The following is a 16,688-nucleotide window of genomic DNA, read 5'->3' as shown; positions in this document are numbered from 1 at the left end:
CCCAGGAGATGGGAGAGATACTAAATGAATATCTTGCGTAAGTTTTTACTGTGGAGAAAGAAATGGAGTCAAGACAAAACAGAGAAATAAACTTTGATGTTTTAAAAATAGTTCACATTACAAAAGAGTAAGTTTGGGAGGTCTTAGAGAATATAAAAGTGGATAAATCTCTGGGACCTGATCTAACGTATCCCAGAATGTTGTGGGAAGTAAGGGAGAAAATTACAAGACCCCTTGCAGAAATATGTGCATCATCTATAACTACGGGTGAGGTGCCTGATGACTGGAGAGTGGCTAATGTTGTACCTTTGTTTAAAGAAAGGTTGTAAGGAGAAACTGGGGAACTACAGACCTGAGAGTCTAACTTCAGATGTTGGAGGCAATTATAAAGGATAGGATTTATGGATATTTAGAGAGGCAAAAATTGATTAGGGATAGTCAGTATGGTTTTGTGCAAGGAAAATCATGTCTCACAAACTTGATTGAGGAAGTTACCAAAAAGGTTGATGATAGCAGAGCAGTAAATGTTGTTTATTTGGATTTTAGTAAAGCCTTTGACAAGGTTCTGCATGGCAGACTAATCAATAAAGTGAGGTCACATGGGATTCAGGATGAGCTTGCCAATTGGATACATAATTGGCTTAATGACAGGAGACAAAGAGTAACGGTGGAGGGTTGCTTTTTGGACTGGAGGCCTGTGATCAGCAGTGTTCCACAGGGATCGGTTCTGGGTCCTCTTTTGTTTATCGTTTATAGAAAAGATGTGGATGAGAATGTAGAAGGCATGGTTAGTAAGTGAAGAAGGTTTTCTAAGATCACAAAGCAATCTTGATCAAACTGGTCAATGGGCTGAAAAATGGCAGATGGGGTTTAATCCGGATAATGTGAGGTATTGTATTTTGGTACAACAAACAAGGGTACGGCTTATACAATGAATTGTAGGGCCTTGGGGAGTGTTGTAGAAAAGAGGGACCTAGGGCTGCAGGTACATAATTCTTTAAATTTTGCGTTACACATAGACAGGACGGTTAAAAAGGCATTTGGCGCCCCTGCCTTCATTGCTCAATCCTTTGAGTATAGGAATTGGAACATTATATTGAGGTTGTACAGTGCATTGGTGAGGCATCTTCTGGAATAGTGTCCAGTTCGGCGTGGCCGGTTATAGGAAGGATATTATCAAGCTGAAGGGGGTTTAGAAGAAATTTACCAGGATGTTGTCAGGTATGGAAAGTTTGAGTTATAAGGAAAAACTGGATAGCTGAGACTTTTTCCACTGGAGTGTAAGAGATTGAGAGGTGACCTGATAGAAGTGTTTAAATAATGAGAGGTATAGACAGAGTTGACTTTTCCTTAAGATAGGGAATTTCAAGACTAGGGCACACATTTTTAAGGTGAAAAGAGACAGATTTAAAAAAGACATAACAGGCAAACTTTTTACAGAGGGTGGTTCGAACTTCCTGATGCGGTGGATGCGGGTACAATTAGAACGTTTATAGACATTTGGATGAATATATGAATTGGAAAGGTGTGGAGGGATACATGCCATGAGCAGGCAGGTGGAACTAGTTTAGTTTGGGATTATGTTCAGCATGAACCCGTTGGATCAAAGGGTCTGTTTCCGTGCTGTATGACGCTATGAAAGATCTGCCCTTTCATCTGAACTCTGTTTCTCCTTTTCGCACATTTTCTTGCCCTTACACTTTTTATTTTCTCCATCCCCGGTTAGATCCACTCCAATCCATTTTCAGCATTTGATGACTCTTTTGATGCCTGTTTCTCTCATCACTATCATCTACCACTTTACTCCTTCATTACTCTCCCTTGCCATTCTGTACCCATCACAATTAGCATCTCTCCCAGTCACCTGCTTGAAGAGGAATTTGCTTCATTGTGCTGACTAATACCTATGCTGTAACCAACATCAGTAAAAACAGAGATAACACAGTGTGGAGCTGGAGGAACACAGCAGGCCAAGCAGCATTACAGGAGCAGGAAAGTTGATGTTTCGGGTTGGGACCCTTCTTCAGATCCTTCTTAAGGGTCCCAACCTGAAACATCAGCCTTCCTGCTCCTCTGATGCTGCCTGGCCTGCTGTGCTCCTCCAGCTCCACACTGTGTTATCTCTGACTCCAGCATCTGCAGTTCTTACTGTCTCTAATCAGTAAAAACAGCTTTGGACATTATTGCATTACCGTTTGTGGAAATTCTTTGTGAACAAATTGGTTGCCTCAATAATCAATTTCATGCTAACAGTGTAAAATAAAAAGTACTTCATCAGCTATAAAGTGATTGATGACATAATTGGTTCATGAAAACCTGCACTTATAACACTCTTTCCTTTTCCACTCCCATCTCTTTTACTTCAACTTGCCTCTGGTAGTGAAGCAATCTTCTTTACAAATTCACCTCAAGATTATCAGGCAAGAAAATTATTCAGAATTCAAAGCACGGAAGAAGGTGCAGTGCAAGGGGAAGTGAGTCCCAGAGCAGTGCAAAATATCTTGGTGCAGCTGAGTGCCGGTGCAGAGCAGACTGGAGGCTCGGAGCAGAGCAGGACAATTGTTGGACTGAGGCCTGGCGCAGGCAGTCAGACATTTGTGTTGAGCTGCTGTTATTTGAAATTCTTTACAGGACTGTAATGTTAATCCTTTAACTATGTTATAACTATCTTATTTCTAAGTCAAAATGTTTAGACATTAATTAATGCTGCTACTTTTCCTTTTATTCTTCTTTCTTGCATCCAAGATTTGAACCCAGGTACTTGTACCTAAGATGGCGCCATTAAAAGCAGCCATTGTAAAAACTTTTCACTGCACTCCTGTATGTCTGTACTGGAGTACACATGACAATAAAGGATATTCTATAAAGATATCAGAGCCACAATAAAGGCTATTCTATTCTGTAATCCAAGGTTAAGTAAAATGACTATAATGTGCAAGACCCAAAGCAAAGCAAATTCTGTGCTCAGTGTTTAATTTTTTGTCATATTGTTAAGTATAAATTAGCCACATTGAAGGCAGCAAACCAAACTCCACTTAGTTATTTGTCCATGTTTTTTTCCAACCACACCCATCAAATGATTGCAGCATGAGATGATTTTAATTTCTAATCATCTACTTGAAGCTTTTAGACAAAACCATCAAAAATTACTGTTGCCAGTAGAAGTGGTGTTTCTGCCATTGCAATAGATAGTGTTAACCAATTTTTTTTGGGTGACTGAAGCATGTACAACTGCTTTTAGTTTTACTCATACTTCAGTGAATTCAGAAGTATGGTGACACAGGTTAGCCATTTCATGCTACTTTTGTTTTCCAGGAGGAAAGGAAACAATAGTGATTGCAGTCATCAGTCACCAGTTTAACACTTGCACAGATTACATACTGTTTGATAGGGCAGGCAATAGTCTAGAAGGAGAAATAGAATTTGACGGAAGAGATGCCATCCCTACAACATAATAGGCTACAGGCATTCTTAAAGCAGACATCACCAGTCAATTCTTGTTCATCCAGAGCTCTAATGTTAGTTCACCATGGTCATTGTAAGGTGTTTACGGCAATGCCCCCTATACAATAGATAATACAGCGGCAGGTCAGATAGCTCAGATGAAATTTAACAGTCAGCTTTCAAATTAGATCGGAAATGGCTATTTCAGATTTCACATATTTTACCTTAATGTAAATTTAAGTCTATTTTTCTCCAAAATTTAAAACAAATCCAAAAAATTTATGAACTAAAGTACAATGTAATGTGAAACTGAACATTAACAAGAGCATTTCAGCCATTTAGAAAGGTCTTACCTATAAGAAGTTAGGTCTTTTCATCTTTGGCCCTATCTCGTTGAAATGAATTGCTGTTCTAGCCAAACTCCCATCCTCAAAAACTCCAACTTATCCAAACCTCTGCTGGTCAGATATGTCTCACATCCCTGTTCTGGGTGATGAATATTGGTTTCAAATCGCTGTTATGGCCTAGCCTCTCAAATCTTTCGAACCTCTTCCAGCCTCCTCATGCCAAACACACCATCCATTCACTTGCCCCATCTGAATCTCCAAACTACAGTCTATGCACCCCTCTCCCCATGCAAATCCTCACTTCAATTTACCACACGATTTGTGGTCATAACTTTTACTGGTTCCTTAGATATTTCCAAACCATCAATCTCCTTTGACCTGGTCTGTCTCAATGTACAGTCTTCTTACCTATAGGAATAATATTGCAATTTACTTCTATGTCGAATGCAAATTATTGCTGCTAACAAGCAATAATTTCTAAAATGGGGGAAAAAGCAAAGAAGTTTAAAATCATAAATCACAATGGATTCCACTTGCAATGCCATTTTCACCTTCAAAAGCTATGTACTAAAAGGAATGATGTCTAATTCTTAGCATCATATTAGATGTGCACATTTCAGTTCATTAGTCTAACTCAGCGTGGGCTGTGGGTTACTTGGTACCTCTGTTGCTTCAGTTACTGTTGTAAGTTCAACTTCGAATTCAGGGACTTGAGTCATAAATCTAACTTATATTGACCTTTTTCACAGAGCAGAAGCTTGTCATTGTCGCCTGAAAAATAGTTATTCTGGAATCAATACTAATGAACAAAAAGCCTAAATATTATCAAACTGCTGCTGTGGAACCTGACTGTGAATAAATTAGTTCTATTTCATATGTTGCAGATACGACACTTCAAGATTATTACATACACTAGCCAATGACAACAGAAAATAGTAGCATCACCTGTGGGCCACATTACAGCAACTTCATTAACAGGCATCAGTATCATAAACTGGACCTAGTTTACCGCACTATGGCAGAACCTACTTCTCATAGGCTAGTCTCATTGGCCATCATAATGAACAATCCCATTCTGACGGATTTGCTGCAGGTTCATCATCTATCTTCTCGTTGACTGCAAAGTGCTTTGTGATATCCTGACATCGCAAAGGAGCTTACACTACAGTGACCGTTTATTGTTTTCACTAGCCCAAACAACATTTATTGCATTTATTCTGCTCAGCCACAATGACTGCCGCAAAACAGGCTTGACCAGTTTCTATAGCTATACATAGATGTATTGCTTTGAATGTTCTTTGTAATTAAATCAAACGTTGCAAATAATGTTATTTCTGAAACACCTAGAAGAGGGATTCTTGAGATTTCCTTTGTAATATAAGGCTCAACACAATGTCCCGCACACAATAAAATTAAATAAAAATGTCACACTCAGTATCATTTGTGAAGGATATTAAAAAAATGCTATTTGACATTTTCCAGTGTTGAAAAATCTGAAATTAGAAACAAAGGACATACCCTTGAAATTACCCAACAAAAAATCAACAATTGTTTTACCAGCCTCTTTTGAAATTGCATTTCCATGACACCTTCCATGACCTCAGGATGTTCAAAATCACTTCATAATAAATGAAGCACAATTGAAGTTATAGACACCAATGCAATGTAGGAAACAAAATACTCTTTTTGCATACAAAAGACTTCCACAAACAGCAATATGGCAAAGACCAAACAACCCGTTCTTAAGTTGTGCCAGTTGAGGAATAAATATTGGTCATGTAACCAGGAGAACTCCCTTGTTCATCTTCAAAACAGTGCCATATATCCATCTAAGTGAACAAACAATTTAACCTTTCATCGGAAAGGCAGCATCTCAAGACAGGCATCCAAGATTTTAATTTTAAGTTACGTCACTCCACTCAGAGTCATTTTGTAAAAGAAAGTTCAAAGATTGGTTCTACTCTCCAACTCAGTTTTGTTTTCCACTGGAGCGCAAGTTGTCTCCCTGCAAGGAGAAATGCTTACTAAAATAAACAGGAAACTCCAAAAGGTGGCAGCAAATTTCTCCAGATCCCTTAGTAAATGTTGGGACATTGCACAAGTTTAATTAACGAAAATCTCTTTACTTATAAGGAAAGGACATCAAGATTCCCACAAGTTACTTTGTCAATAGGGTCTTAACCATTAGTGAGGAGCTGATTTGCAGCATCATTTGAAGGTAAGTGCATTCTCCGAATAAAAGTGTAAAACTTTAATTGCAAAGAATTTCCTTTAGGTCAGTTGCTGGAAGCTCCATCATGTCAGAAGCCTGTGTCAATGACAGTGACCTGGGTTGACATAATCTACCTACGTGCACAAGGCATCTAAAGTACTGTGGATGCTTTGGCATGTCTGATGTCTTGAAGGCACTATATAACTTTTCTTTCCTTTCTACAATCAGTTGAAACATACCATTACCGTAGTAGGCAATGTACACCAGTACCCTACAAACAGCAATGAAAAAATGACTAGATAATTTTTTTTTTAGGATGTTGATTGAGGCATAAATACAGGCCAGAAAACCAGATATAGCTTCCCTGCCCTTTTAAATACTGCCATGAAATCATTTAGATGAACCTGAGAGAATGGAAGAAGTCTTGGTTTAAGATCATCTGAAAGATCTTAATTGTGCAGCAGGTGTGGTTGCACTGGAGTATCAGTCTTGATTTTTGTGCTGGAGCAGGACTTGAAATGCAAAACCTTCCAACTCAAATGTCAGTGCTACCAGTTGAGGGCAGCTGACATATCTGTAAATGAAACCAATCTGTCATTGGAAAAAGACAGTGGTGTAGTGTCAATGTCACTGGACTGGTAATTCAAAGATGAAAGCTATTGCTCTGTGACCGGCATTCAAATCCCACTTTGGTTGCTCAAATTCAATTCATAAAATCTGGAATTGAAAATTAGTTTCAGTAATGGTAACCTTGAATTGCCATAAAAACCCATCTAGTACACTAATGGTCCTTTAGAGAATGAAATCTACCATTCCAATGTCGTTTTGCCTGCATGCAACTCCAGATCCCAGCAATATGATAACGCTCTTAACTGCCTTCTGAAATGGCTTAGCAAGCCACTCAGCCCAAGGATAATTAGTAATGTGCAGCAAATACTGATCTTGCCGATGATGCTCACATTTCAGGAAAAAATTAATAAAAATGTGAAATGTTTTAAAAAAGCCACAATCTAAAATGGCCAACACCAACAGAGTGCAAATCAAAGCGCATTTATTCTGGACAGAGAACAGGAATGGCACATGTTCTGAGTATCTCTGAGTATGTAGATTCATGCAAATACCCTTAAGTTTACAACTTCTTGGTAGAATTCAAAGAAAAGTTATGATTGAAAAATTCACACCACAAGTCTCAATATAGTAAGGGTTTTGCCCTGTATTGTGGAAGAATACACACACAAAAAGATATTAACTTCAATTACATAGGCATTTTCCATTAAATTTAGTGCACTGACTGAAAAAGCTACAATACTGCCACAGCACAATACTGCCACAGCTTTGTGAGTAGTCAGGTATTTGCAAAGAAAAAAAATGATTTTCATATCCAATCAGCTGCTGATCACTTCTGTATCTTGTCTTTTGTACCTCCAGCTATGATGATTGTTTTATATTTGATATATAAACAGCCCCATCTCAAATCTGGCAATGTAACCCCACATATAATCACATCTAAACATTTTGGTATCATCCTCACACCTACTTTGGTTTCATACATTGGCTCCTGCCTACGAAAAGAATCACTTTGTATTATTTCACAATGAAAAGTTATTGATTACATCTTATATTTGAAAAGTGTCTCATTATAGTTTACAATGATTTTTGGTATTGCTGCAATCCTTGGCAACGTGCATAACATAGAACATAAAACATAGAACATTACAGCGCAGTACAGGCCCTTCGGCCCTCGATGTTGCGCCAACCTGTGAAACCAATCTGAAGCCCATCTAACCTACACTATTCCATTAACATCCATATGTTTATCCAATGACCATTTAAATGCCCTTAAAGTTGGCGAGTCTATACTGTTGCAGGCAGGGCATTCCACGCCCTTACTACTCTCTGATTAAAGAACCTACCTCTGACATCTGTCCTATATCTATCACCCCTCAATTTAAAGCTATGTCCCCTCGTGCTAGCCATCACCATCTGAGGAAAAAGGCTCTCACTGTCCACCCTATCTAATCCTCTGATCATCTTGTATGTCTCTATTAAGTCACCTCTTAACCTTCTTCTCTCTAACGAAAACAGCCTCAAGTCCCTCAGCCTTTCCACATAAGACCTTCCCTCCATACCAGGCAACATCCTGGTAAATCTCCTCTGCACCCGTTCCAATGCTTCCACATCCTTCCTATATAGCGGCGACCAGAACTGTACGCAATCTGAATGGAAAAGTTAAATATTTGTAATGACAAAGTTATCTTAACCACTTTGTTGATGTTAATATTAGCTTCACAAAATACTAATTCTGCTTTTGGTGTGGTCACATTAGAAAGCTGCATAGTAGCAAACATTATTTTAGGATAAAGAAAATAACTTGCAAGGCAAAAAGCTCATTTCATTTTATCCATTCGTGTGATGTGGGTGTTGCTGGCTGGGCCTGTGTTAGTTAACCATCCCTAATTGCCCTTCAGAAGGTGGTGGTGAGCTGCCTCCCAGACCCCAGTGAAATCACAGTATTGTTCGGGCAAGAATTCCAGGAATTCAACACAGCAAGAGGAGTGATTTTATTGTTTCAAGTCAGGAAGGTGCGTGGCTTGGAGGGGAACTTACAGATGATGGCATTCCCATTGCATCCACTGCCCTTCATCTTCTAGTTGGTCAAAATCACAAGCTTGGAAGGTGCTCTGGAAGGAACCTCGGGCCAGCTATGCGTTGCACAAGATGGTCAATGTTGTTGCCACTGTGTATCAGTAGTGAATGCAATGAATGAAGATGATGGTGGCTGAAAAGGGTGAGACATCAAGCTGACTAGCTGACTATTTTGTTTCAGATGGTGTCAAGCTTTGAGTGTTGGTGGCCATACATCCGCCCAGGCAAGTAGAGGGTATTCCACGCCACAGAAGTGCACCCTGTAGAGGGTGGATAGGCACTGCAGAGTCACAAAGTGAGAGTTATACTTGGTTCAGGGCACTAATTGTTGGTGGTTTGGGGTTGGTGGGGGGGGACTACTCATTATCATTAATCCTCATTTCACTGCTGAGTCAAAGGGCCTGCCTAATAATGTGTGCATCTTCTGAGTGTCCATGCCCTTTAAAGCTAATAGGCACTCTTGCTTTCAGGAAGTTGTAGATAGAGCCTTACAGTATAAAAATACGCCTTGGCCAACCATGTCTATTATAGAATGCCTACAGCGCAGAAAGAGGCCAGTCAATTTATACCAACCCTCCAAACAGCATCCCACCCAGAACCAGCCCCGCACCCTATCCCCAACGCCCCGCACTTACCACCTAGTCAGCACATCTTTTGCCTGTCGCAGGAAACTCGAACACCTGGTGGAAACACACACAGTCACACAAGGCTGGAATCAAACCCAGGTTCCTGGTGCTGTGAAAGCAGCTAACACACCCACCATTGGGAACATCCTCCCTGCGTCTACCTTGTCCAGTCCTGTTAGAATTTTATAAGTCTCTATGTGATCCCCCCTCATTCGTCTGAACTCGAGTGAAAACAATCCCAATCTCTCCTCATACGTCAGACCCCCCATCCTGGGAGTCAGCCTGGTAAACCTTCGCTACACTCCCTCAACAGCAAGAACATCCTTCCTCAGAAAACAAGACCAAATCTGCAGACAATATTCCAGGTGTGGTCTCACCAAGGCCCTGTATAACTGCAACAACACATCCCTACTCCTGCACTCAAAACTTCTCACAATGAAGTCCAACATACGATTTACCTTCTTTGCTGCCTACTGCACCAGCATGCTTACCTTCAGCGACTGGTGCACAAGGATGCCAACGTCCCACTGCACACTCTCCCTCTATTTACAGCTATTCAGGTAGTAATCTGCCTTCTTGTTTTTGCTTCCAAAGTAAATAACATCACATTTATCCAAATTATACTGCATCTGCCATTGATCTGCCCACTCACCCAACCTGTCCAGTTCATGCAGAAGGATCTCTGCATCCTCGTCACAGTTCACCCTCCCACCCAATTTGGTATCATTTGCAACTTGGAGATGTCATATTTTGTTCCCTCATCCAAATCATTAATATATATTGTGAATAGCTGGGGTCCCAGCACCGACCCGGTGGCAGCCCAGTAGTTACCGCCTGCCAATTTGAAAAGAACCCATTAATTCCTATTCTTCGTTTCCTCTCTGCCAACCAGTTTTCTTCCATCTCAATACACTTCCCCCAATCCTATGCGCTTTAATCTTGCAAATTAATCTCTTATGTGGGACTTTGTCAAATGCTTCCTGAAAGTCCAAATATACCACATCGGCTGGCTCCCCCTTGTCAACTCTACAAGTTACATCTTCATAGAATTCCAACAGATTTGTCAAGCATGATCTCCCCTTCATAAATCCATGCTGACTCTGTCTGATCCTGCCACTGCTTTCTAAATGCTCTGGTATAAAATCCTTGACAATGGATTTGAAAATTTTCCCCACTACCAATGTTACGCTCACCAGTCTATAATTCCCTGTCTTCTGTCTACCTCCCGTTTTGAATATTGAAGTGACACTAGCTACCCTCCAATCGGCAGGAACTGTTCCAGAGTCTATAGAATCCTGGAAGATGACCACCAACTAATCCACTGTTTCTAGAGCTACTTCCTTAAGTACTCTGACTTGTGTGTAATTAAATGGCAAGCTTTGATTAAAATTTAAACCTTGCAGGTTAACTCGAGTACAAACTAATGACCAGATATCATCTAGTTTTTTTTTTAATATAACCAGGTGCAGTGAGTCCATGTCTGTTTATAAAGTTCAAGGCTTGTGTCGTTTTACCACCTAATACAATTTGAAGGAATGCCAGAGACCCAATGTAGTAATGGAACAGGTGATGGATATTTTAATTGAGATTAAAATGTTAAACAATGGGATTGAATTGAATACTTAAAAAGGGGGAGCTAAGTCAGTAGGGTGAGAGTTTCATTGAGCATGGCTAACCAAATTAAAGCTCTCACAAACTATGGACTTACTTTCTGTTTAAATATAGTTATCTTTTGCAGTGTAACATGTAGCGTTCAGTTATTGCAAATGTATCATACTACAATCCCAACTGTCAATCCTAAATTGGCTGTCATCAAATTCTTTGCTAAATAATACTGAATATATTGTCCAATCACTGAATCACATCAAATTTTGGACCTTGAGAGTATGCATGCATGGGCTTATAGGTTACGTTAATACTTGGCCTCTTGCAAACAGCCAATACGATATGGTGCTCAATACGATCCATCAGTTATTAGAACACATGGCCTATAGACCTAGTATTACACCATCATTTGAGATGGGCAGAAATTGTTTTGGCTTGACAACAGCATCTTGTTACTGGCAAACATCACTAGTGTTGCTACAGCATAATGGCAATCATGAATAAGCTACTTTCATCTATTGCTGAAACACCAGAAAGAACATGCGCACAAACACAATGCACTTTCTTCAACTCAACAAAACAGATGATCGTCACTGGTTGGCTTGTTTCTCAGAGCATGGCCTCAACTGGAGTTAATCTGCCCGGTTTAAGAAGTAAACAAATCTTAGCAGTTAACTGCCAGCCCACGATAAATTTGTCATTCTCCATGGGAAGCCCGGAATGAGAGGTCAATCAGCACTTTCCTATCATGCAGTATGAATGTTGTTTACACTTTACATTGTTATTTCATGTGAATTATCCTATGGAGTTTAAGAAGAAAAAGCTTGTCAATACCATCCTTTTTCAGCTGCATTTCAGTTGTGTTCTATCAAATCACTATTGATATTCCATTGCTTCTTTTATGCTTCAAATTGTATTGAATGACAATGCTATATCTCTGCATTGTTTAGAGCTTTCCCATATTTAATGATCCAAATAGTAATTTCCCACCATCTGCAGCAAACAGGAAGTTTCTTATTTCTCACAGGCAAAATGAATGTTTTTACACTTTTTATGGTCTAAGACAATGGAAGTGGTGAATGTCGTCACAATTATAATATTTAAAAGACATTTAGATAAGTGCATGAATAGGGAAGTTTTGGAGGGATACGGGCCAGGAGCAGGCAGGTGGGGCTAGTTTAGATTGGGATTATGTTTGACATGGACTGGTTAGACAGAAGGGTCAGTTTCTGCACTGTATGACTCTATGCCACCTTAAATACTTTGCTTTTTAAAAGTCAGATTTCTTGCCCTACATCCTTGATAACGTTTCCTGTGGAAATTGCAGTTTAAATCCTGAGTAACTTGTAAAAATCTTTAAATTCTCCCACCTTCCTTCTTCACAATCTCTTCATTTAAATCTTTAAATTTGTCCTTTTTATCCCTTTAAATATACTGTGACTTTTCTATTAATACAACCAGTTAAAAACAAAACATTTTCTGATCCTTGCTTGGTCGTGACAACTACAATATCTGTTCTGAAGGGCAGATTATCTCTTCCACTTCTTTGCTTCCCACACTGGTCTTCTGTGCCATTTTTGCAAAGTTTTCTTTTTTGCCTTCAGACATCTCTAACTTTACTCCTGGAACTCCAAATCGCTCCCATACAGCAACCGTCTGAGAACTCTGTCTCTTCCCGGTAAGGCTAGCTTTTGCTCTTCTCCTAGCTGTGACCAGTTTTCTCTGCACCTCCGAACAGCTCTGGAGTGAGAGTTTTCTTCCGGATTTCTGTCTTTACCCACTACTGTTGTCACATGTACTGATGGCTACTCATTGGTTCATATGTTAAACTGCGAATTACCATTTTGAAAAGAGACAATGTTCTTAAAGTGGAAAACGCCCTCATCTTCAAAAATATGTTTTTCTTTACCAAGAATCACGTGGATTTCTCCACTGTTGTTGCATTCAGATGTTTCAATAACAGTGCTCACCACTGATCACCATATCACAATGGGCTCTGGGTACCACATGTGCTTGTAGTTGAAATAGCTCGCTGCCACCAATCCTCGTGAGTTTAAAGGTCCGCCTAAATATCAGTAAGAGATGAAATACCCTGGTGTATCTTAACAAAATAGACACTTCTGTGAGATAGCAACAGCTACAATTAAAATTAACTTGTTAGGCTTAATGACAACTATCAGGACCTGGATATAACATGTGTTTTCCATTAGGACCTCATACAAAGCTCCGTGCTTATCCATCCAAAGACTGTTATATCTTCAGAATGTGTGGAACTAATGCGACTTCAGATTCAAAGAGAGAGATCAAAGTTTAGCACCTCACTATTTGTAAAGTGTGTAAGATGTTTTTACTGTTGGCCAAATGGTGAACAGAAAACCAGGACTCTCACTGGAATTTATAAGGGCAAGGGAAGAGACAAACTTAATTTCAATTACTTATTTTTAATTCCCTCATAAAAAAATTGAAAATATCCGACATTATGGAGCAAGATGAGAGGAATGAACACTGGCATTAAGAAATTGTTGTCTGGTGTGTTATTTCTTTATTTCCGTCAAAATGGATTAGAAATATAAAAGTTGAGCAGAGTTCTGGATGGGTGTGCCCCATGAGATGTGCCACAGGCACAAAACCCCACAGGTTCATGTACGTTATCTTGGTTTAGTTCATGTTGGATGTTCCATCTAGTTTTCAAACATCCGAGGTTCCTATTGCCACATTAAGCCAGACCAAAATCCCAAAAAAGAGATAGAGAGAGAGAGAGAGAGAGATTGGGCCTGGGAAAAGTGACATTTTCTGGGAAGCCTGACCAGGTGAAACTGTGTAGGAGAATTCCAGATGAATATTGTCAGTTATATGATTACTACTAGCTATAGACAAGAAAATCTTATTTTATGACTCAGGGACAGCCAAGCAGGTTACCGGTGGTTGAGATGAACCCAAGCATGAATTACAGCAATTCGGTAGCTGAGTAACGTCAGTGAATTACCATTAGTTGTTGGTGGAAACAAAGTCTGTGTCCCCCATACACCAATTTTCCCTCTTAAGATTGCTTCCCCATCTTGAATGTTCAACCCCCAACCCAAAATCTCACCAATGTCAGTTCATAGAGGAACCTACAGGTTCTTTGAATTGTTGCAGGAAACTTCCAGCTTCCAGTTAGAAATTTATATGTTTCAGCCAGATCCCCTCTCATTCATCTAACGTCTTGTGAATACAGGCCCAGTTGAAGCAGTTCTACAATTCTGCCATCCTCTGTATCACCCCAGTGAACCTTTGCTATACTACCTCTATGCTTTATATCTCGTGCGTCTGTCAAAGAGTAAATTTGCCGTGTTAAATGTGTTAAAAAAAAATCAATTCTTGTTACAATTATGGATACATTACCGGATGCATTGACCCAAACCAGTGTGTCCCCAGATAGCTAGGTTATGTCAGCACCCTGTGCAAGAAAGTCAAAGCCAAAAACATTCCAATTGGTATGGGTCATTAGTATAACTCAGGTACTTAAGCACATGAACAGACTATCACATTAATGCAGCTGAAGTTTCACATTTAATTCACAATAATTTCACAGAACAAGCATCCATAACGATAAAGGAGCAGACACAGCTTTATTGAGTTGACTTCAATGACAGAACAGAAGGTGAAAGCTGGGTTATTTCCCCAAATTCAAAGTCAGTGCCCATTAACAGCTTGCACTGGTCAAATCACCTTTATGCAAGGTATATAATTGTGTCAATTACAAATTATGCTCTTACATTAACATTTTTGCCACCTCCTTTAAATTTGTTAAACATTACAAAACCAAAACCCTTGCACTGAATATTTACTATTCAACTGTTAGTGTTGCATTTGTGATGACACACTGTAAAGCATCCTCACACATCTCAAGATTAAAAAGCCCTATTTATATGGAATATTTTGTATTGGGTGGACAGGCAGCATTAAAACTCTAACCAGGTAGACACAAGTTCAAGTTCCAGCACTGAATAAAATTCACAGACAATTTTCAATATCATTACTTCATAGTTATTTGCATACAACTTTGCTCAAGGATGGACGGTGAAACAAATGAACTGACAGTCTTAGTTCTGCCTGCAGAGGTCCACCTTCCAATGCTGTCAACACCAACAGTACCTACAGGTGATTATCATCTCGAACCCTCTACCATACCTCCAGAGGTTGAAAGTAAAATTACGGACGGTTGACTTACACAATTATCTAGTTTTCCTTGGCGTTGGATAAATGGTATCATGCCATACTCCATTTGTCCATGAACTGTGCTATTATATGCTCAACTTCCATTGCTATTTTGTACTTCAGTTATGCACAAATGGACAAAAAAATTGTGTTTTTAGATTTGACATCTTCGAGAGACATTAAATCAAGGTCCTTCTCCCATCTGTCATTTGACATGATTTGAAGAACAATAGAACCTCACTAATACTTAATATTTGCCAGCGCCACAAGAGATTATTTGGTCATAACTTTCCAGATTGCCGGACTATGCTGCACAATATTTGGCTGCCACCTTTTCCAAGTTATAACGGGAACTACACTCAAGTGAGAAATTAACCGTAGAACACTGAGAAAGGGGGCATGAAGTTGCTAAATAAATACAATTCATTTTCTTTCCATCATTTGAACAACAAAAATGATGCAATGAGTAAGAGTATCAGTTTACTCAATACAGCCCTGGTAATCAATTTAGTTTCAATTTATTAGCAGGTTCTCTTTAATTCAGACGACTCAATTTACCCATGCCTCTCAAGGAGGACGACTAATAGTTGGGCTTAAAACACAAAACAGGGCAACTTTGATTGCTCACTAGATGGCAGCAGATACCAGACATGAAAAAATATAATTCACCAATCATAAAATGCACAAATCTATTGCTATCATCCTTGTGATCATAGCATACCACGTTTAATCGCAAAGAGATTCCATTGTTGAGAAGTCAAGTTCCAGCAACAACTAATTGCTTCTAGAAGGCCAATTATTAAGGCAGGAAGCTAGAGGTGTTTTTCGATGTGTCACTCCAGTTACCATAAAAAAGGGCTCCTGTCATGGTCGTGATCTGGGGGAAGCAGGACTAGGATGAAGTAAGACCCGCCTCCTCAGGAGGTAGTTCAGAGGTAGCCACAGAGGTGGACAGGTGTAGAGATTGTTCTCTAACTTCAGCCTAATTGTACAAAGACTATTAAGATCATCCCTCACTAACCCTCCAACCATCAACCTGCACCCAGCCCCATGCCACCTCCCATCTCTCCTTCTATCCTCACCAGTCACTGAGCAAGAATTGACTTTAGGCTGATGTCAGTCTATGATGTAGAAATGGGGAAAAAAAATTACCTAAGGGAGATCTCACAATACACTTTTAAGATTTAATTAATGGGTTTTGGGCACTGTAGACCATTTATTACTCATCCCTAATTGCCCTTGAGAAAGTGAGCCACCTCCAACACCAGCAGTCCATTTGGTGTAAGTACACAATGCTTTTACGAGGGAGTTTGAGGATTTTGACCCACTGACAGTGAAGGAATGATATAGTTCAGAGTCACAATGCTGGGTCTTTGGAGGGAAACTTGCAGATGATGTTGTTCATGTCCCTCTAGGGTAATAGAGGTCATGAATTTGCAAACTGCCAGCTAAGGTGCCTTAGTGAATTATTGCAGGGCATTTTGTAGACTGCTACTGTGTGTCAGTGGTGGAGGGAGTGAATGTCAATGGTGTTGGATGGGGTGCAAAACAAGCGAGATCCTTTGCGCTGGATGGTCTCAAGCTTCAAGTGTTGTTTGAGCTGCACTC

At 39.7% G+C, this 16,688-nt stretch overlaps 1 long non-coding RNA gene across 1 annotated transcript in view; it reads right to left on the bottom strand.

Annotated features, from left to right (window-relative positions):
* LOC125486799 overlaps positions 1-16,688 on the bottom strand; it is a 363,489-nt gene that overhangs the window by 309,475 nt on the left and 37,326 nt on the right. The window lies entirely within an intron of this gene.

The sequence above is a fragment of the Rhincodon typus genome, chromosome 2 (assembly GCF_021869965.1).
Source record: "Rhincodon typus isolate 14 chromosome 2, sRhiTyp1.1, whole genome shotgun sequence".
NCBI classification, from domain to species: domain Eukaryota; kingdom Metazoa; phylum Chordata; class Chondrichthyes; order Orectolobiformes; family Rhincodontidae; genus Rhincodon; species Rhincodon typus.
The sequence above is the reverse complement of the archived record's forward strand: the minus strand, read 5'-3'. Positions and strand labels throughout refer to the sequence as shown.